Raw genomic sequence first — 22,360 nt, 5'->3', positions numbered from 1 at the left:
CAAAACAATAAGAATAACAATACGACTGGTAACCCGTCCTTCTGGTCTGCGGTTATCAGAAGTAAACAACACAATAACTTGTCGACTGGTAACCCGTCCTTCTGGTCTGCAGTTACCGGTGACTGGTACCCAGCTGTCCCTTCAGGATCAGCAAGGTAACCTGACGTCTACTTGTACAATCCTTTCTCCTAAACAACCGTGAAGTATTCCTCCAAAATACTCCACGAGTGCCTGAAATGACTTATTCCCGCGCTGGAATAAACCAAATCACCTTTCCCCTCCTGTCTTACTATTTTTTGCCGTACACTACCTGCACGGCAAAAACATAAAAAATACTCAATAATACACAAAAATCAGGTGTTCTACCGCTCTGCAAAACCCCTGAAATGTTATGTAATATTCTCTACCAGAGTGTTACACAACAAAAAACGATCGGCAAAGGTTTCCCCCGAATCCTTTTCCGAGGGAAACACTGTCGAAGCGAACGTCGCCTCAAATCACAAAATGAGCTCTTAATTGCAATGCACCACGCAAATAAGTGCTCGCAGCGCCAATGTTGTGATCCCGAGTAAATACTAAGATCAATATATACCTTGGATGGTCGTTCCTGCAGTCAGGAACGGCCGATTGCTCTTCTAGTCGGAATAGTCGTCTGCATATAGCCATTAGTTTCAACCGGAAGAGGATGGTTTCTGGGTAGTGCTTCGGACATCTCTAGATGGTCTGTCTGATGACCTAAAACTAACCCTCCGGATACTACAATCTTTTATATGTATAATTATAAGCCATTTGTAAAAGTCTTATAAAATCTTATTTATTTTTTAATAGTTTTTGAGAACTTTAACTGGTCAATGATAAAGCTATGAAAAGTCAAAAGAGATTATTTTTCCGCCAAAATTTTCAATGGCTATTATCTCGACAAAAAGCACATTGACCCCTATATTTTTTTTGCATTTTTTATTTCTCAATTAATCCCCCATCAACATTTACTAGTTTTATGGTAAGTTATTTATTTTGAAACTTAGCAGCAAACTTCCTTAACTTACTCGATATGTAGGTGTGTGTTAACCGTTTTAAATTTGACATGAGTTGCATACCCGAAAAAATTTTAGGAATCAAAAATTGTTTTACATTTATTTGAAAAATATTTACTTTTCAGTAAAAATAACAGTTCCATGATTAAGGGGGCTTGCGGGTCTAAATCAATTTTTTTTGTATAATATAGGATTTCTTTATATTTTTCTATAAATAAACTTTATCTTATACTTAATAGAAAAATGAAATAAAAAAATGGGGTCACCGTTCATTTACGCTCACAATCTTCCTTCGAAAGAATCATACATTTTTGTTAATGTCCTTTTTTTTCTGTATAACTAATAGGAGAAATAGCGGTAATATCGAAATAAAAAAAGAACTTAATTACAGAAATCGCTTAAATTTTACAATTATTTAGTTTATGTAAATCTTGTTCGAAAACAACAATAAAAAATATAGGTCACCGATGAGTTAAAAAAGATATTTCAATTTTAATGCCAAAAATGGCATTTTTGCACCAAAGGGAGATAATTTGGAGCTTTTTCAATGATATCTACATTTTAAAAGTCACCTGGGACCAACACGAATTGATATTTTGGAATGATTTTTGTACCATATGATAAAGTAACAACTACTTAAGGTAATAAATAAAATTTGTAATGAAAAATTAATGTAAATTTTTTCTGAAAATCTTATACCCGCGAGGCCCTTAAGTACATTTGATACGTAAAGTCAAACTAATGAAATGTTTTGAGAAATTTGTATAACAATATCAACTTTAGTGCTCATTATCAAAATTAAAACATTTCGTTGTCAATTTAATTTTCTGTATGAATTCACCGATATGGACGCTCATAGAAAATTATCGTGGGTGTTTTTATCTGTTTTTTTTTTAAATTGTTAATATTCAATATTACATTAAAACGTATGGAATTTATTTTCTTGTTGCCTAATTTGTTTTATCAAATATTTCAGCTATATTTCATTTAGATTATTTTGCTTCTGTAACCTTTAATTGGCACATTTGTAAATAAATCACTGAAACCTTGCAAATACGTCCAGATAAGCAAATAAATCTGCTAAGATATCTTGATGAACATTGATCCATATATTATTCCTGGCTAAAAATACAGAATCTTATGACAATGTACATTAAACAGACATTTTACCAGATAACTAAATATCAAAACCATAAAGTAGGTTTTTTAGTATGCAAACGAAAGAAGATATACCCAATGTTTTAATTATTTTAATTAATAAAGTAGAACAATAATATTATAGGACTGCCAACACGCTTTTTTAGTTAATCTTTAACAGGAACAGAACACCTTAACATCAAATATGGCATGATATTGGTTGCAAAAATTCGATATTTTTTTATTTAAATGCAATATTTTTTATTTAATTGGTATATTTCTTCATTTAAATGCAACATTTTTTTTTATTTGAATGGTATATTGTTTCATTTAAATGCAGTATTTTTTCATTTAAATGCAATATTTTTTCATTTAATATCAATATTTTTTTATTTAACTGCAATATTTTTTCATTTCAATGCAATATTTTTCATTCAAATGGTATAATTTGTCATTCAAAAAATGCAATATTTTTTTTATTTAACTGGTATATTTGTTCATTTTAATGCAATATTTTTTTATTTGAATGGTATATTTTTTCATTTAAATGCAATATTTTTTCATTTAAATGCAATATTTTTCATTCAAATGGTATATTTGTCATTCAAATGCAATATTTTTTATTTAATTGGTATATTTCGTCATTTAATTGCAATATTTTTTTATTTGAATGGTATATTTCGTCATTTATATGCAATATTTTTTATTCAATTGGCATAACTTTTCATTTGAATGCAATATTTGCTATTCAATGGTATCGTAGGTTTTTTTTAAATTTATATGCAATAATTGCATTATGGGAAATTCGTTGACGTCATAAGGTTAAATTTGCAACAACGTTTCTGATCGGTCGGTATTTGTTTGGATTTCTCTCCTTTCTTTCTAAACATGAGTGACCAAGAATTAGAAAAAGTGTCAGAATATTGCCCCTCTAACTAAATATGGCGTTCGTGCGAGTTCATGCACAGGAGGTTTAAAATCTGTCGTTTCTTACTATTATTTCTATTTAAAATTTTCGATGGTCAAAACGTTTTGACCACCAGTTTTTTCAAAAACTTTTAATGTAAATGGATAAACATGCAAGTATATCGTTTTTTTTAAATAGATTAGACACCGTTGGTTTTCCTGTTTGAATGGTTTTACACTAGTCATTTTGTGTGGGCCCTTTATAGCTTACTGATCGGTGTGAGCCAAAGCTCCGTGTTGCAGACCGTACTTTGACCTATAATGGTTTACATTTACAAATTGTGACTGGGATGGAGAGTTGTCTCATTGGCACTCATACCACATCTTCTTATATCTAAATACAATGTAAACCAGACGTTTCTCAGACTGTTTTCTTTTTTAATAAATCATTTGCCGCGCGTTGTGTACTGATTGATATTACAGTCTGGGAGAGTAAGATTTATTTCAGTACAAGTTGATATTAGCATTGAGCAAACTTCTAGTAATTGTAAATACTTTAATGTCGGTGTTTTGTGTCTATTGTATGAATGTTAGTTTTTTTAGTGTGTCTCGTACCGATCTTTTGGGTTAATCTAATAGTGCAGGTTGTTCTTTTATTGTACTGTTACACCACTGTCCCAGCTTCGGGATGGGTTGAGTGCTCACAAACATGTTGTTGTACTGTTACACCACTGTCCCAGGTTAGGGGGAGAATTGGCATCCCGCTGACATGTTTAACCCCGCCACATTCTGTTTGTATGTGTTTGTACCAAGCCAGGAGCATGTAATTCAATGGTTGCCGTTTGTTGCTGTGTTATACATATTTGTGTTTCGTTCATTTTTTTTTTGTACATTTATTAGGCCGTTAGTTTTCTCGTTTGATTTGTTTTACATTTGTGATTTCGGGGCCTTTTATAGCTGACTATGCGATGTAGGCTTTGCTAATTGTCGAAGGCCGTACGGTGATTTATAGCTGTTGATTTCCGTGTAATATCATCTCTTGTGGAGAGTTGTCCCATTTGCTATCATACCACATCTTCGTTTTAAATCAATCCTGCCATATTCTTTATTTGCCTGTTCCAGGTCAGGAGCCTGTAATTTAGTGGTTGTCGTTGGTTCATGTCTCAACTCATATTTGATATTTTGTAAATTGCTTTGTTATGTATAATGAGGCCGTTCGTTTTTTCGTTTCAATTGCTCACACTTTTCATGTCGGGCCTTTTATAGACGACTTTACAGTATCAGGTTTTTGTCATTGTTGAAGGCCTTACGATTGTCTATAATTTCTTACATCAACTTCATATTTGAACTCCGGTAGATAGTTGCCCTATTTGCAATCATATCCCATCTCTTCGTTTTTATATTATATACCTGACTTCTAAGCACGTGTTTTCCTGAACAAGCATGAAATATTTGGCATTGGGCGTTACAAATTAGCAACAAACTATCAATCAATTTAAACTTGTGTTAAATAAGTGGAAAACCAAATGATATTTATTTATCTGTTCGGGTGGGGGCAGAAGGATTTCATATGTGAATATGGTTGCCTGGTAAGAGCTAAAAAATAGTCATTAATCACTGAACTAGTATACATATTTGTTTATGGGCCAGCTGAAGGACGCCTCCGGGTGCGGGAGGTTTTTGCTGCATTGAAGACGCATTGGTTGCCTTCGGCTGTTGCTTGCTCTATGGTCGGGTTGTTGTCCTTTTGACACATTCCCCATTTCCATTCTCAATTTTATGATTAGCAAAAGATAAAAATGAAAACTAATTCCCTATCTTCCCTTCCCCATCCTTCATCTACAAATTAATTTTTTTATAAGACCTACTTTATTACATGATCTGAGACTAATGGCATCTATCTATAAGTCCAAGCATATATATACAGTAAATTATTATAATATGAATATGTTTCTTGTTTAAATAACCACATATGATGCTATAAAATTGAAATAGAAATGGGGTATGTGTCAAAGAGACAACAACTCGACCATAGAGCAAACAACAGCCGAACGCCACCAACGGGTCTTCAATGCAGCGAGAAACTCCCGCACCCGGAGGCGTCCATCAGCTGGCCCCTAAACAAATATGTATACTAGTTCAGTGATAATGAACGCCATACTAAACTCCGAAGTATACACAAGAAACTAAAATTAAAAATGATACAAGATTAACAAAGGCCAGAGGCTCCTGACTTGGGACATGCGCGAAAATGCAGCGGGGTTAAACACGTTTTTTGAGTCTGAGTCACAATTTATCAGGACAGGAATTGAGTTTACAAAGACAGAATAATGTGCAAAAAATAGAAAAAGTGCCGGACCAAACCTATAGTTAATATAATAAAGAAATGATGAAATACAATGAATATGTTGATTGTTTTTTTGGTTGCCTTATGTCCAGAAGCAAATGTTTCACGCATGTTTAGGACAAATATAATAGAGATCAAATAATGAAGAACAGAGTGAAAAAAAAAAACAAAAAAACAAAAAACAAAAAAAAACAAAAAAAACAAAAAAAAAAAAAACAAAAAAACAAAAAAACAAAAAAACAAAAAAAAACAAAAAAAAAGTGAAATGGTAAAAACTAAAAGATATAGAATTATAGAAACAATCTTTGATCTAAACCCACTCCCTCTCGCCTTACACATACTATAAATATTACTGCCAATGCTCGCACATATACATCTCTGTACAAATGTCTAAATCTAAACACCATCCGCCATAGACACCGATGTTCTGGATCCGCCCTGTTAAATGTATATTATTACATACATTTTGTACGGGTCTTTAGATAATAATGTGACCTACCGAATTAGACTATTTACCGGATTTGTAATCACATAAGCAACACGATGGGTGCCACATGTGGAGCAGGATCTGCTTACCCTTCCGGAGCACCTGAGATCACCCCTAGTTTTTGGTGGGGTTCGTGTTGTTTATTCTTTAGTTTTCTATGTTGTGTCATGTTTACTATTGTTTTTTCTGTTTTTCTTTTTCATATTTAGCCATGGCGTTGTCAGTCTGTTTTAGATTTATGAGTTTGACTGTCCCTTTGGTATCTTTCGTCCCTGTTTTAATAGCTAAACGTACAATCCTACAATAATCATTAGAGATTTTTATCTTATTATATTATATACTGTGTCACAAAATAAAGTTACTTGTATACCCCCCCCCCCCCTTTTTCCCAATGCAGTATTGAAAAGTAAATCATCATTTAAAAGTCCTGAAGAAAAATATGTTTTGAAATATGCCCTGCGTACTTATTCATGCAAAGACATATACAAGTTATTGACCTACTGTGGAGCTTGAAAAAAATTCCTATTTAAGGGATTCGGAGATGGGAACAGTAAAAAGCTCGGCAACGAATCCTAAATGTAAAATCACAGCTCAGGCCCTGAAGGCATAAAACTTTACTCAGTGCTCGGAGCACAAAATTCATGCTCGAAACATGAAATCCAGCAATTTGATTACAAAAAAACTGACTCGAAAGTTTTATTGTGGGTCTGTGGTTCTGGTGTCGAAATTAGGTGATTTTTTTTCTACATGTAGCAAAAAAGAGGGGGCTTAATCCAAATAATTGATAACGTCCTGGCCTTGCGGTCATAAAACTTTCGAGTCCGTTTTTTGTACTCGTACTCGAAAATCAACCAATCAAAATGCTGGATTTCATGTTTCGAGCATGAATTTTGTGCTCCAAGTACTGAGCAAAGTTTTATGACATCAACCCCTGGAAGGCTTTTTAATCTTTTTATGTTTGCCTTCCTGTAATGCCTCTGAGGATTCAAGGAAAGTAAAAAATTACATAGCATCAGAGGACGTCATGATTACATGTGTCTGAACTTAGAGGGGGAAAGGGGGGGCTTGCTATGTTTTTTTTAAATTTTAATGTGTCGACTGTAGGGAGTTTCATCAGAAAAGGTTTTCACTGGCGTGTTTGCTATGTGTACGCAGATATCTGTTTCTGTCCATGGACAGGTTGGGTGTCAAATTAATTATTATTACATGTCACTCGCATTTTTTAATCGACCTGGCCATTATTGGCAGTAACAGCCAGTGCACGAACTAGCACGAACGCAAAATTTAATTAGAGGGGCGATATTCCGACGCGTTTTTTTTTAATTCTTGGTCACTCATGTTTAGAAAGAAAGGGAGAAATCCAAACAATTACCGACCTATCACAAACGTTGTTGCAATTTGACCTTGTGACGTTAAAGAAGTTCCCATCATGCAATTATTGCATATATATATAGGACTCGGAACCGCGATGGTACTCCGAACCGCGATGGTCACGCTGAAGTGCGATGGTCCACGCTGAAGTGCGTTGGTTAATACGCTGAAGTGCGATGGTGACATTGTGACGTTAACTAGTTGATAACTATACGCCGAAGTGCGATGATGGTTACACTGAAGTACGATGGTCTTCCTGTGACATTGGAAAAAAAGCAAAATGTATATACAAGCTGGTTAAATGAAATAATATCATAACGATTTGAGAAAATGTATAGCCCTTAGCCTCGAATTATGAAGATTTTAATTTTCTGTTTATGTCAAACAAAACTTAAGGCTTTAAATTTTGATTTTTTTAATCTAATTTTAAAATATGCTAATTCTCCGATTAGCACGCAGTAGTTGAGAGTAAAATAATATGCCGTTCAAGACGAAAAAAAAAGATACAGCGTGTAGGTCTGTATAATAGTACCTAGAAGGGTCCATCTCATTTTATTATATATTACGACAAAACTTAGAAATTGCTCACAACAATTATTCATCCATTTATATATACCCGATTGCTCACGGAGTAAAAAAACACTTTGTGCATTTATGTATGACAAATAGCGATCCTTGTTGATTATTCCACGAAAAAATTAGGTGATGACAAATTGGGAAGTACATGTAGGGATCAGTTACATTGTAGGTCAATTTTGGCCTAACATGTTGTAAAACATCAACACTGCAACCACTATAAAAAAAAGACTAGAATGACAGTGTTCTTACAAATCAGGATTCATCATCATAGCAACTTGATATAGCAAAAAACATTACTAGTACAATAGTACATTTTTTTTCTATTAAATTGTCGACATAGAATCACGAGACTTTTAGGGAAGACATCAAAAGTTCAATGAAGGATAAAAAACTTAATTCACATAGTTATTTCACTGAACCCCCCCCCCCCCCTCTTAACTTAATTTGGGAAAAATTGATTGACCAATAGGGATATATGTTAGATCTATTTTTAGATTAACAAAACTTGCAGCAATGTTGACCCCCCCCACCCCCAAACTATTTGATTTAAGTTTTTTATCCTACATCGATCTTTTGATGTCGTCCCTTACTTAAAGGTAAATCCAAATTAATATTTAGATCAATATGCTTTATTTATTTGTTTTTGGTTTGTGGCATAATTCCTAACACTGGTTTTCCGATATGCAGACCAAGTTCATCCATCAGCTGCTTTGCTCTCAATGATTTGTTGCACGACTAGTTTGTAACCTCAACTTATAATGCTCAAAACTCTTCGGAACTTGAATAGTTCGGTACTTTCTTTTCCCCTTCGTTTCCTTTGTTAACATGAAACCTTCATCTAAACAACCCTATCGTCCTGCCTGCGAATCTATGTTGTATTTTACTAAGGCGAAACGTCACAATATGCTAACGTCAGACCAAACCATCGCACCTCAGCAAAAGGACCATCGTACTGCTAACGTCAGACCAAACCATCGCACCTCAGCAAAAGGACCATCGTACTTACTTCGGCACTTCAGCGTGACCATCGCACTTCAGCGTCCCCATCGCACCTCCGAGTCCTACATATATATATATATATATATATATATATATATATATATATATATATATATATATATATATTAAATACTGTGTACAATTTGGAAATTAGTATGGCGTTCATTATCACTGAACTAGTATATATTTGTTTAGGGGCCAGTTGGAGGACGCCTCCGGGTGCGGGAATTTCTCGCTACATTGAAGACCTGTTGGTGACCTTCTGCTGTTGTTTTTTTCTATGGCCGGGTTGTTGTCTCTTTGGCACATTCCCCATTTCTATTCTCAATTTTATACCAATTGAATAAAAAATATTGCATTCAAATGAAAAGTCATACCAATTGAATAAAAAATATTGCATTTTAATGACAAATTATACCATATTAATAAGAAATATTGCATTTAAATGAGAAAATATACCATTTAAATAAAACATTATACCATTTAAATGGGAAAATTATACCATTTGAATACAAAATATTGCATGTAAATGAAAAAATATACCATTCAAATAAAAAAATAATGCATTTAAATGAAGAAATATACCAATTAATTATAAAATATTGCAATTAAATGAAAAATATCGAATCTTTGCAACCAATACCAATTGCCTAATATGCAACTATTTCTTTCTATATGTGTACGTCCGTTTCCAATCAGACGCATTTTGGATTATCATTTCAGAAATAATGTGTTAAACATTTAATTGGTAAACAACTACCAAAGCAATTGATTATCGACCTATGATGTTACGTTATATCTGAGTTGTTGTATGCAAAATGAAGTAAACCAGTGTGCTCTACATTCTGCAACTATGAATCATACATACATATTCAGAAGAAAGTGTGAAGGAAGATGAAGGTTAACGTGTTGCAAATATAGCAACATGACTATTTAAATAAAACGCAAAAACAAACACTTATATCTAAACATGCCAAAATGAAGATTTCAATATTTTCAATATCCTTAAGCTTGTTGTAATAATCATATTTTTATATGTAGCATCTTACTTTACGTCAGTTAATTGTATTATTGATGTTATTGTATTCATCTGTTGTAAGTATTGTATATACATATATACCCTGCAGTGAATGTTATGTTCTGACAATGTCACTTATGTTTAATGGTGTCCCCAAAGATTTCAATTGAAATATGTTAGTTCCCAGGCTGACTTGAACAACAGCTATCAGTCATTGGAAGGCGACATGAAAAACAATTTATTTGTTACCATTGAAAGCTGAAATCGGATTATTCGACGATAATATAAGATAAGGAGGATTTATATTCTCAAAAGTATAATTAACTTTGATTTTATTGACCTTTCCAGCCAACATTACATTGAAATAAATGTCAGGGTATTCTCATATAATTCATTTTATATACTATGCAGTCTTAACATCATTAACAAACATAAAAATGTATTCCATTGAAAATCTTATATGCTGAAAATTATATATAACTAGAACACACCCGTATATCGCGGGTCCGTGACTGAATTAAAGTATATAACTATGCGCAAGCCTTATTTTAGTAATTAGTATTGTCATCTGATAAAGTCATGCTGATTATAAGATACACAGTTTTCTCTGCTTTCAAATCTTTCTGTTTGAATCCGTCGAACTGGAACTTATCAATTATTGGTAGTATTAATTAGTTGGAAAACAAAAGGTCCTGGAATGGAATATTTTTTAATCAACAGCATTGTCCTATATTAGTTATAAAGTTGAATTCTTTGATTCGCTGTTTTACGTCATGCCCGCTAACAAATTGAAAACTGTACCTATACGCCTTATTTTAGTCCAGATTTTTAGTATTCGTATTGTTATCTTAGAAAGTTTTACTGATTAAAATGATACAATAGGTAACAATTTGACAATCTAGTAGTGTCAACCCTGTGAATATGACCCGTGTATATAGCATATTAATCCTGAATACACCGTTTGGTGGTGCGCCTGTCAGATGCGGAACGTACAAATAAGGTAATAGGTAACAGGTGAATATACTATTGGTATCGGTATCGGACTCAACCCGGAACTTCTTAATTATTGGCAATATTAATTACGTGGAAAACAAAAGGGCCTGGAGTGGTGTAATTTTTAATTTACACCTTTGTACTATATTAGTTATATATAAAGTTGAATTCTTTGATTCGTCGTTTTTACGTGATGACGGCTGACAAATTGGACCTCGTAATTTTAGTATTATAGATATGAAATTTACTTTAATATCAACATGATTTAGTAATATTTTTGTCGAATTAAATACTAAAGTTAGAAAAGAAATCATAAAGATATCTTCTGAAAGCTGTTGAATTTCACTGAGAAAAATAATGTACAATATTGAGAGGTAGCCGGTAACATTTATAACAAAATCATTAGCATGCCTGACTGTAAAACACAATGGCGGATCCTGAACTTTTTTTAAGGGGGGCCCACTAACGGACCTAAGGGGGCCACTCCAGTCACGCTTCAGTAATTCCCTATATAATCAACAAATGTTTCCCACGAAAGGTAGGGACTGGGCCCCCTCCCAGGGCCCCCTGAATCCGCTTATGAAACAAACATCTGTTTTTTTTTTTTTTTTATATAATTCACTCATTTATTCATTAATCCAAATATACTAAAAAAAATAGATAAACTCATCAAAGATACCAGGATAAATACGACTGTGTATGTCAGAGGTGCGTTTCGTATACTAAAGAGTCACCAGTGACACTGGAATCAAAAGAGTAAAAAAGGTCAATTTAGATAAACAGTTGAAGAGCAATGAGGTCCAATATGCATAATTCAGAACGGGTTTGCCAAATACATATAAGGTAATTTATTCCTGAGGTAAAAAATCCCTAGTTTTTCGTTTACAAAATGTGAAAACAGTTAATTTATAAGCATTACAATATCAATGACAATTCATGTCAACACATAAATTCTGACTGCTGAGCTGGTGAGACCATCGGGTATTAAACTTCCCGAGCAATGTTATCAACCATGTGGTTGTAAATAAACTCGTCATTCATCTTATTTTATTTCATAATCATAAAATAATGACGTATACACCTATTTTTTCATTATTAAAATGAAAATGTGGTGGGATTGCGATTTTGACAACTCTCTTTAGCAGAATAAATGACACAAAATTAACATGTTTAGATCACCGTATGGCCTTCAACAATGAGCTAAGCACATACCACTTAGTCAGCCATTAATGGACTCAAAAGAACAAATGTAAAACAATTAAAACGAGAAAACTAACGATCTGAATTACATGCATCTGACTTGGAACAGGCACATACAGAATGTAGAGAGGTTAAACTAGTTTGAAAGCGCCAAACCTCTTTCAACAATGCATTTAAACATGTTCTTAACTAGAATGTCTTTCAATTTAAAATTAATTTAATTTATTTACTTTAGATTTGTGTATCAATTACAATTAGCTACGATTTATTCCGGTCAGATAGTTCTTGGAAAACTTTAAACGATAAATGCCTGTACCAAGTCAGGAATATGACAGTTGTTATCCATTCGTAAGATGTATTTGAGCTTTTGATTTTGCCTTTTGATTACGGACTTTCCGTTTTTAATTTTCCTTGGAGTTCAGTATTTATGTGATTTTACTTTTTAGTGCAACATATCATAAATCATTTGCAAAAAATTACATTGATCTGTTATTTGGTAGTCTCAATAAGATTACCTCCGATTTTAATCTTTAGGAAGCTGACATTTCACATATCAACTTATCACTTTGACTGTATATTCAGAGTCTTCCTCTTTATGTACCATAAGGGCCGCTATCATAATAAGCTTTACAGTTACAGAAATTTAGTGTCATAGATGTTGATATATACATGTTATTCATAACAAATATTCAAAAATTTCAATTATCAATTTTAGAGAAAATTATAAAATATTTACATCGAAAACTGTAAATTCAGAAACGATTCATGTATATATTATTGCGATGGTTAACCAATTGGCACTGTTACGATATTTGTTATTGCGATATGAGGAAATACTAAATACAAAAAATTCACTCATAAATTTGAATACGATTGGTGTCACGTTACATATTACATAGACACTTTCACAACGATTCACATAACAAAAATTGATGATTTAACAGTAAGAGTTAATAAAAATTAATGGGTTTTGACGTAATCTTTAACGAGTCAAAAAGCAAACAGTATTTTGAAATGTCTGGTATTCGTTATATTAATCCAATTTCAAGAATAATGTTGTGCCTAATCGAACAATTGAGAACGTTTAAGATTTTTCAAAAGACTTAATTCACTATATACGTAGGTTTGAACAGAGAAATATTCTATAAATATTAAATACTTGATTCGTAATGACGATTTAGGAAATAATGCCTTATAAAAACTGAATAATGCAACATATATAGTTAAGACTCATATGAAATCATTTTATTGGGGAAGTCAAAGTTATGTATGTAATAATGTCTGGTACATTTTATGCCATGTTTTATAGATCTTGCTTAATTGAACAAATTCATAGGAAAATATCAAAAGAGGTTTTTAATCTGTAGTTCTGTTATATCATTTGTCGGTATCAAATAAATGAAGTGCTATTTTAACTGGTTTTTGTTTTACGTTAATTAAAATACCTCGCCAAATCTTCATGTACCTTTTCTTACAGGGGAGTGACTCTAATTAATTTTAATGTATTCAAGTAAACGTCACAAACAATGCAAGATATTTTTCAATCAAATAGTATATTAATATGAAACTACAAACCACACACAGATGTAAAGAAATAATATTCAAAATTCGACTTTGAAGACGCTTATCGAGCCGTGTTCCCTCACATACAAATACAGCGATGGTAAATTAATGAAAAGTAGACATTATTTACAGTTTTTACATGGAATAAGTGGTGCATACTAATAAATTAAAGATAACAGGTGGCGTCTAGAGATCAACTTGCAGTCTTCAATAGACATATGCTTGCTTCCTGATAATTCGAAAATACCGCTAGATTGATTTTACATATGCTTCCCATGTTTTATAAAAGAGAGACGAAAGAAACCAGAGGGACAGTCAAACTCATAAATCAAAAATAAACTGACAACGCCATGGCTTCAAATGAAAAAGACAAACAGACAAACAATGGTACACATGACACAACATATAAAACTAAAGAATAAGCAACACGAACTCCACCAAAAACTTGAGGGGGTGATCTCAGGTGCTCCGGAAGGGTAAGCAGATCCTACTCCACCTGTGTCATCCGTCGTGTTGCTCATGTTATAACAAATCTGGTAAATAGTCTAATTCGGTAGGTCACATTCATTAAAGGGAAGGGGATTGTAGTTACGACGTAAGGAACATATCCGATATCATCTGTGAAACAGTTATTCCATAATGGTCAACGAACTTTTGATGGCGTCCGTAAAATTTACGAAGGGATGATTTCAACTTTACCATTTGGAACTCTTGGTTTAATAGTTTCCTTGTCAAGAAAATCATGATAGGAAATACAAGCATTATCTAAGTATCTTTTGAAAGATCGGTCGGTCGGTTACCATCGTATTTACTTATGACCCATGTCTCATTTTGATCATATTTAATAATAATAGTCTTTAAACAGACGGTAAACTATCGTGTTGATTTATGTTGTTGTTAAATCGAAATTTGCTTTTCAGTTTAGTCCTGAGACATTATTAACACCATTCATTGGAGTAACAGGGTAATTGGAATACTATAAAGAAACTATGAAACATTATTATGGATTAGTTATAATGACCAAGGGACTAATATCTGACAATTAACTGATTCATACGATCGGCTATGAAAACTTAAATAGTCTGTGTCTATTTAGATAAAAAGATAGTTATATGTATGACATAATATCGAGAAGTTCAAATAGATCTTGTTTAGTTGACCGAAATTTGGAGAAAAAAAAATTGAAATGAATTATTTCAAAAATAGGAAAAAAAGTAAACATTGTATGTCAGGAAATGTGTAATTTCCTTATTGTTATTGTCTACCAAAGAACAGAGTGAATATGTAAAAATAGATTGTTCATTTTATAACTCAATTGAATGAAATCATCGGTTGTGACAATATATGCAACTCCAAGTGCTGATTGGTACTTTTATGAATATAGGGGTTAATTTCACAAAAAATACAACCCTTGATAAATTTTTCAACAATAAAATTGAAAATTAAAATGGGGAATGTGTCAAAAAGACAAATACCCGACCATAGAACATAAGGTCACCAATAGGTCTTCAACACAGCAAGTAACTCCCGCAGCCAATATAGAAAAGTAAACGCATAACAATACGCACAGCAAAATTCAATTCAAGAGTCCGAGTCCGATGTCAAAAGAGGTAACAAAAGAAAATAAACAAAATGACAATAATACATAAATAACAACAGACTACTAGCCTTTACTTACATGCCATATCCACACCTCAATTAAACTGATTGAAAAATTATGTCTTCATCATATGAATATCAGGCACGATCCCTCCCGTTAGAGGTTTAGTATTATACCATCATAAAATATATGAGAAGAACATTAATACATTTTTAGATTAAGTATTTTCAGTAAATGTTTTTGTGAATACCTGAATACAAACGAAAATGATCCATATCATATTTATAAGATGAAAACGATGTGTACCACATATGGAACAGGTTCTTTTAACTAGTCACCATAGCACCTGAAATCACAACCAGGTTTTGGTTAGATTCATTATGGGTCTGACATTAGTTTCATACGCTGTGTTTTGAAGACTGAGTTTGTCTTTGTCATAATGTTTTGCCATGATTTATATATCCTTAATTTAACATTATTTTGATCCGATCTCTTGTATTCTCCACTTGTTTTGTCCAATTTACACGCTGAATTGCTAATTCAACAGTTTTAGTGTCTGACATCTTTTTAGACCTTCAAGCCATGCATTCATTTTGCAATATCTTACCACATATTATAATCAACTAGACAGTTTGGCTTTTTGTGTTAATATTTGTCCGCTTGACGGTGATATCCTTTTATCGCCTTTACTAGAGGGTATAATTTTCTGTGTTCTTTCTATTAATGTTCATATTTATTGACATCTTTTGTGTCAATGAACGTAAAATTCGTTCACTAAACGTAATTTACAGTAGGAATAAAGATATCATACATTTGTCCAAAATAATTGTAGAATTTAAAATCGAACATAAAAAATTATCGTGGAAAGTCAGATTTTAATCAAATGTAATATTTCAGACCAATCTGTTAAGTGTGATATGATAAATAAAGCTAGAAAGTCTGAGAATTTTGATCCAATCAATTTGACTAAATCCAGTAATTGATAAATCTTAAAATCATAGTCCCTATTATTTGTTCAATAAGATTGTCTGGTTTTCTTATGTTAAAATTCGCTAAAATGTTTATCAACTTATGTATGAGGATTACAGTGGCAAGGAAAGCGATTACTGTTAACGTTGCAGTTTGTAAATTGGTTCAGGTTATCTAATATTTCTATACTGAAAAAACTTGATAGTGTTTAAAGGATATTTCGCCAAAGTAACTGCTTCATTGTGGAAAATGTCATTAAAGGTTTTGTGAATTTAATCAATATACAGTAATCCATGATTTTAAATGAACATAAAATTGAGAATGGAAATGGGGAATGTGTCAAAGAGACAACAACCCGACCAAATAAAAAACAACAACAGAGGGTCACCAACAGGTCTTCAATGTAGCGAGAAATTCCCGCACCCGGAGGCGTCCTTCAGCTGGCCCCTAAACAAATATATACTAGTCCAGTGATAATGAACGCCATACTAATTTCCAAATTGTACACAAGAAACTAAAATTAAAATAATACAAGACTAACAAAGGCAAGAGGCTCCTGACTTGGGACAGGCGCAAAAATGCGGCGGGGTTAAACATGTTTGTGAGATCTCAACCCTCCCCCTATACCTCTAACCAATGTAGAAAAGTAAACGCATAACAATACGCACATTAAAAATCAGTTCAAGAGAAGTCCGAGTCTGATGTCAGAAGATGTAACCAAAGAAAATAAACAAAATGACAATAATACATAAATAACAACAGACTACTAGCAGTTAACTGACATGCCAGCTCCAGACTTCAATTAAACTGACTGAAAGATTATGATTTCATCATATGAACATCAGGCACAATCCTTCCCGTTTTGGGGTTTAGTATCATACCATCATAACATATATGAGAAGAATATTTGCAATAGGAGAACAGTCAGGCCTTATTGGCGTACTAACTTCTGGACGGTAGCATCTCAAAAAAGATATCATTAAAACTTATCACTTAGATACAGATTTTTCATAACAACACGTGTTTTGTAAAAGGGTATTAAACGAAAACAACGTAAATAGAACATACAATTGTTTTAAAAGCCTGTCATCAAAATAAACAAATTATTATGGATAGGATTATGTACTTTTGTTAATTACAGAGATGAGAACATACAGATACAAATAAACTCGTCATATATACGGTATTAATACCAGGCTTGAAATTGTGTAAATAAACTCATCATACATACTAGGTTTCAAATTGTGTAAATAAACTCATCATATATATACCAGTCTCAAAACTTTGTAAATAAACTCAATATATATACTAGGCTTAAGTGTGTATGTAAGCAAAAAAAGTGTCCCATGAAATTGTGTCTTCTTGAACTATATTTCACAGTTCATCTGTGAAATTTCGTTCAAAGAAAAGAATATCACATTTGTTAACTATAAAATAGTGTCTACCTTAGTGAAAAATTGTCCGTTAAAGTTTGTCCATGGGACATCATTTCATGGGAGACACTCTTTAATCCTACACGTACGGTATACGCGGGATTTGTCTTTGCGGCTTGAAATAAAACCTGCTTTGTAAAAACAAATCACAATCTCAGTAAGTTAATTGTGCTCCGTGTTGAAGGCCGTACATTAACCTATAATGGTTTACTTTTTTAAAATTGTTATTTGGATGGAGAGTTGTCTCATTGGTACTTTCACCATATCTTCCTATATTTATTTACAGTATTAATCTTCTGCATCTGGATAGGGAAGAGATAAACCGATTGGTTCCAACTTGGTCCTGAGTGGAGAAGCAGAAATAATACACGTATGGTCCCCAAATAAACTGATTGAAAGACTATGTTCGTTAGTAGGTATTCAAACGCACTTCCAGACGATGTTCTTACAGCTTTACATGTGGATTTATTTCTTACATTATTAAAGTATTATCTGTATACCACTTTATCTGCTGAAAATTAATAGCAAACATTATTAAAGTATTATCTGTATACCACTTTATCTGCTGAAAATTAATAGCAATCATATATTTTATATTATGAAATAGTTTAATGAATAGAAACTGTTTTTCCGAACATTCAGTGCTTTACGTATAAACTTTTCTTTATGAGTCTATACAAGTAATCATTCATTAAACGAAACCATAAAATAAATGTAATGACTGTCTCATGAGAAATGATGGCGCTAAGTAAATTATAACACAGACAAATTAGTACAAAAAGACATACACAAGATACTGATAGATGTAAATAGCCGAGTTCATCTTTTATTTTTTTATTTTTTATTCTGCCAGCTTTCAAGAATCGACCGTACAAAGACTATGAAGCCAGTCAAGTTAACACTTCCAGCGTCACAAGAATCGACATGCTAAATTATATTTTGGTTTGGTTTTTTTTTTACTTATTTTTAACATTTCTTTCATAAGTTCTTTCCTATATAAGACCGATATTTTTTCAAAAAACATTAAACCTTTAGTTACTTAGTTACTTGATAATGTTCTTCTGTTATCTCCTCCAAAAAGGAAGGGGGTTAAAGGTCGAAATTTGTTATTTTTATTTCATTTTGGAATATTAGTTTGTTAAAAGAGAGTACCATTTGAATGAAGCGTTCAATATATTCATTTGGTGATAAAAAAAGATATATCATAATGAGTAAACAATGGAATGGACACATTATCCTTTTCCATTCTTAATTTCAATGAATAAAACTGATGGTTTTTTTTTTTTTTTTTTTTTTATCTATTTTAGGAGATAGCTGTATTGTATTTTAAGCTCCGACGGCATCAATTGGGGATTTGATGGTCGCAAATTAAGTTTACTCGCGACGCGGTAGCGGAGACAGTAAACGGGTATTTGCGACCATCAAATCCCCAATTGATGCCGTCGGACATTAAAATATAATATTGTTATCTCCATTCGAATGAAACCGACAGAAAACAATCTGTCATATGCAGTCTGCGCCTGCGCGTACGTTCCATAGCATCAATTGTCATGTAAAAAAGTGACGTTATCCAATCAAAATGAACGTTACAAACGTTAATGCATTAGAATTTGATTTATTGGTGTCTGTTCTTAATGAATAATTGTTTTATCATTGTGTCAAGTTCATTTATGATAATATTTGTTTGCAAGCCAACTTTTCTCGATTGTCACGTAAATAAATAATATGTAAAAATTAAAAACATTGCGGGCTTGCTTGATATTTTTGCCGATAAAAGTCAGTATAAAAAATGACATTATTCTATATATTTTGGATAAGTGACGAAATTTTTTTTTAAATATTGATCATGAAATAAAGAAATAAAGCCTGTAGTTTAAAGTATTGCAAAAATAAGTTGCAATATAAAACTACCAATTATATTTTGTAGTACTTAATCTCTTCTACATTAAAAACTGTTACAATTTAATTTAAACTTTTCTACAGCATTCCGTAAAGTGTTATGCTGTTTTAACACTATTCTGGATTAAGCACTGAATAAAAATTCAAAGATGTATCAAGAAGAATGCAATCACAATTAGCAGGAGAGATTCAACGTACAAGTAATAAAGTTGAATTTGAATTGAGGTTGGTTATCTCAAGTCATTTATTATGCTTATTAGTTAAAAAAAAAAACTGGCTCATGTTACAATAATAAAGATGTTCGAGATTAATTCAAACTTGGAGTTCGATTATTCCTTTAGTATAACTCTCTTTTAACAAACTAATATTCCAAAATGAAATAAAAATAACAAATTTCGACCGTTAGTTTAGTTTAAACATATTTATTTATAGTGGATTGGGAAACAAGTTTTGCAACTTATATTAATCCCTTTCGACTTTGCGTTAACACCTTCCTTTTTGGAGGAGATAACAGAAGAAATATAGATCTCTCAATTGATACGATGTCAGGACGGTTGCTGCTCACAAAGAAGCCATTAAAACAAGATGGTGAAGTTGAAATTATCCCTTCGTACATTTTACGGACGATATCACGTATTGGTTGACCGTTATGGATGATATCGAATATGTTCATTATGTCATACTAAGTAACAGCAATCCCCTTCCCTTTTCACGAATGTGACCTACCGAATAAGACTATTTACTGGGTTTGTAATAACATGAGCAACACGACGGATGCCACATGTGGAACAGGATCTGCTTGCCCTTCCGGAGCACCTGCGATCAACCCCAGTTTTTTGGGGATTTGTATTCCTTAGTCTTTATTTGTTTATGTTGTGTTTTGTGTACTATCATTTGTCTGTTTGTCTTTTTCTTTGTTAGCCATGGCGTTGCCAGTTTATTTTCGATTTTGACTGTCCCTCTAGTATCTTTCGCCCCCTTTTAAGAGGTTATTTTTTATTTAACTTTTACTATTTGTGAAATAATATTGTTCTTAAGATTTCACAGTAGAAATTTGATAAAAAAAATTAAGTATGAAGATAAAGATATCACGGAGAAATTAAAAATCATGAGTCAACCAATTGCAGCTACAAGGACTTCATAAAAAGGGGAAATTGGCAAACAGTAGTCACACCTCGTAGACCTTACGAAGTGACCCGCAGTATAATTGGGATGAGCCCGAGTTCCTTACTCACATTTGAAGTCAGTCTGATTACGCATGGCAAGAACAAGAATACTTTGAAATCATTATTGCACATTCTTGAAAACAGGATACAAATTGCGTGAATGTGGTTGTTTGTGACATATATACTAGTATTAAACAATGGTTAACTAATGCTTTAACTCTCAATGAGATAATTCATACTGTATAACTGGAAACAATTAGCTTAAAAGCGTTATTGTTAGCATTATAAATCATATCGTTTCAACTAGGAGATATACACTTCAATAAAGGTCATTCACTGTCCAACTTCACTCTAAAGTGACACACAGAGGGTGAGTGTATATAGTATATATTGACCATACAAACCATTGTTTAACTACATCACTAAATTTAATTTCAAGGCATATGCTTTAATCAAAAGTTTCATTCTGGTATTTCATCGCACCCAAGTGCTTGGGGATTTCCACAAGGCTTACATATCAATTGAATACGAATTTCTATACTATGACTATTCTGACAGAAATGAGATTGAAATGCATCACAGTCAGTGCAAGTCGCGTCGATGTATCCCAAATACAATTAAAAGACAATGTTGTCCGGCAGGGTACTCTGAATCCATTTTAAAGTGCTACACGACATTTAATTATTAATCATGTAACTGATGAATATCGACAAATTGTTTTTTATATCTCCAATTTACAACTTTGATCCAACTTTATGTACACACTTGGCTTTTTGATTTTTAAGAAAACAAAATTTCTTTGAAATTGCCAAAACTGTAAGCAGTAAACATTTCGTTGGGTTCTAGTGTTTCGGATTTTTAACGCATTTCACATTTAATTTGTTACATTTTAAACGTATAGGGTAACAATCAATGCCTCTGACATCAACATCGTTACAGATTTATCTTCATTTAACATAAGTCGTCCTTGTCTAAGACATGTTTTATTCAATACAGTAATAAATAACATTGCCATGTCAATGATATTCAAATCAAGTGTGTTATTCAATATGTAGATTACAAGTAAATGCATTGATATTTTGATGCGAGCAGTGAGGTTAGTTCCCGTTTTGTTGTTCTTACGTCAGCGGCACATTTAGACGTACTTAAAGGTGTTAAGCGTGAGTCACATTATTGTTTTCTTCATTTAATTGTCAGCTTAATTTTTAAGCGAATATTATTTGACCCCCCCCCCCCTTTTTTTGGATTGAAGACCCTGTCTTCTTTATTACTTTTTTGAAAATATAATTATTTATGAAAATAATAGTCATTGTGATTGGGTTAATTATTTTAGATAATTAAGGACAATAATAAAGCTTTTGGGAATATCAATATTTTCGTTTCTATAGACCTTTTCATTAACCCTAAATACCAACACAAAAACCAACCCTAAATACCAACCCTAATTACCAACACACTAACCAACCCTAAATACCAACACAAAAACCAAAACTTCCTCTTGCAGACTTGTTCCTTTATTCTTACGAGGCTAACATCCGACAGAAACATTTAAGGAAGAAAGAAAAGAAGTTCGCAGAATCTTTTAACTTTTATTTTCGCTATGTTGATGATGTTCTCTCACTAAATACTTCAAATTGGTGACTATGTTAAACGTATTTA

The sequence above is a fragment of the Mytilus galloprovincialis genome, chromosome 9 (assembly GCF_965363235.1).
Source record: "Mytilus galloprovincialis chromosome 9, xbMytGall1.hap1.1, whole genome shotgun sequence".
Taxonomy (NCBI): domain Eukaryota; kingdom Metazoa; phylum Mollusca; class Bivalvia; order Mytilida; family Mytilidae; genus Mytilus; species Mytilus galloprovincialis.
This window is presented reverse-complemented; position numbering follows the sequence as displayed.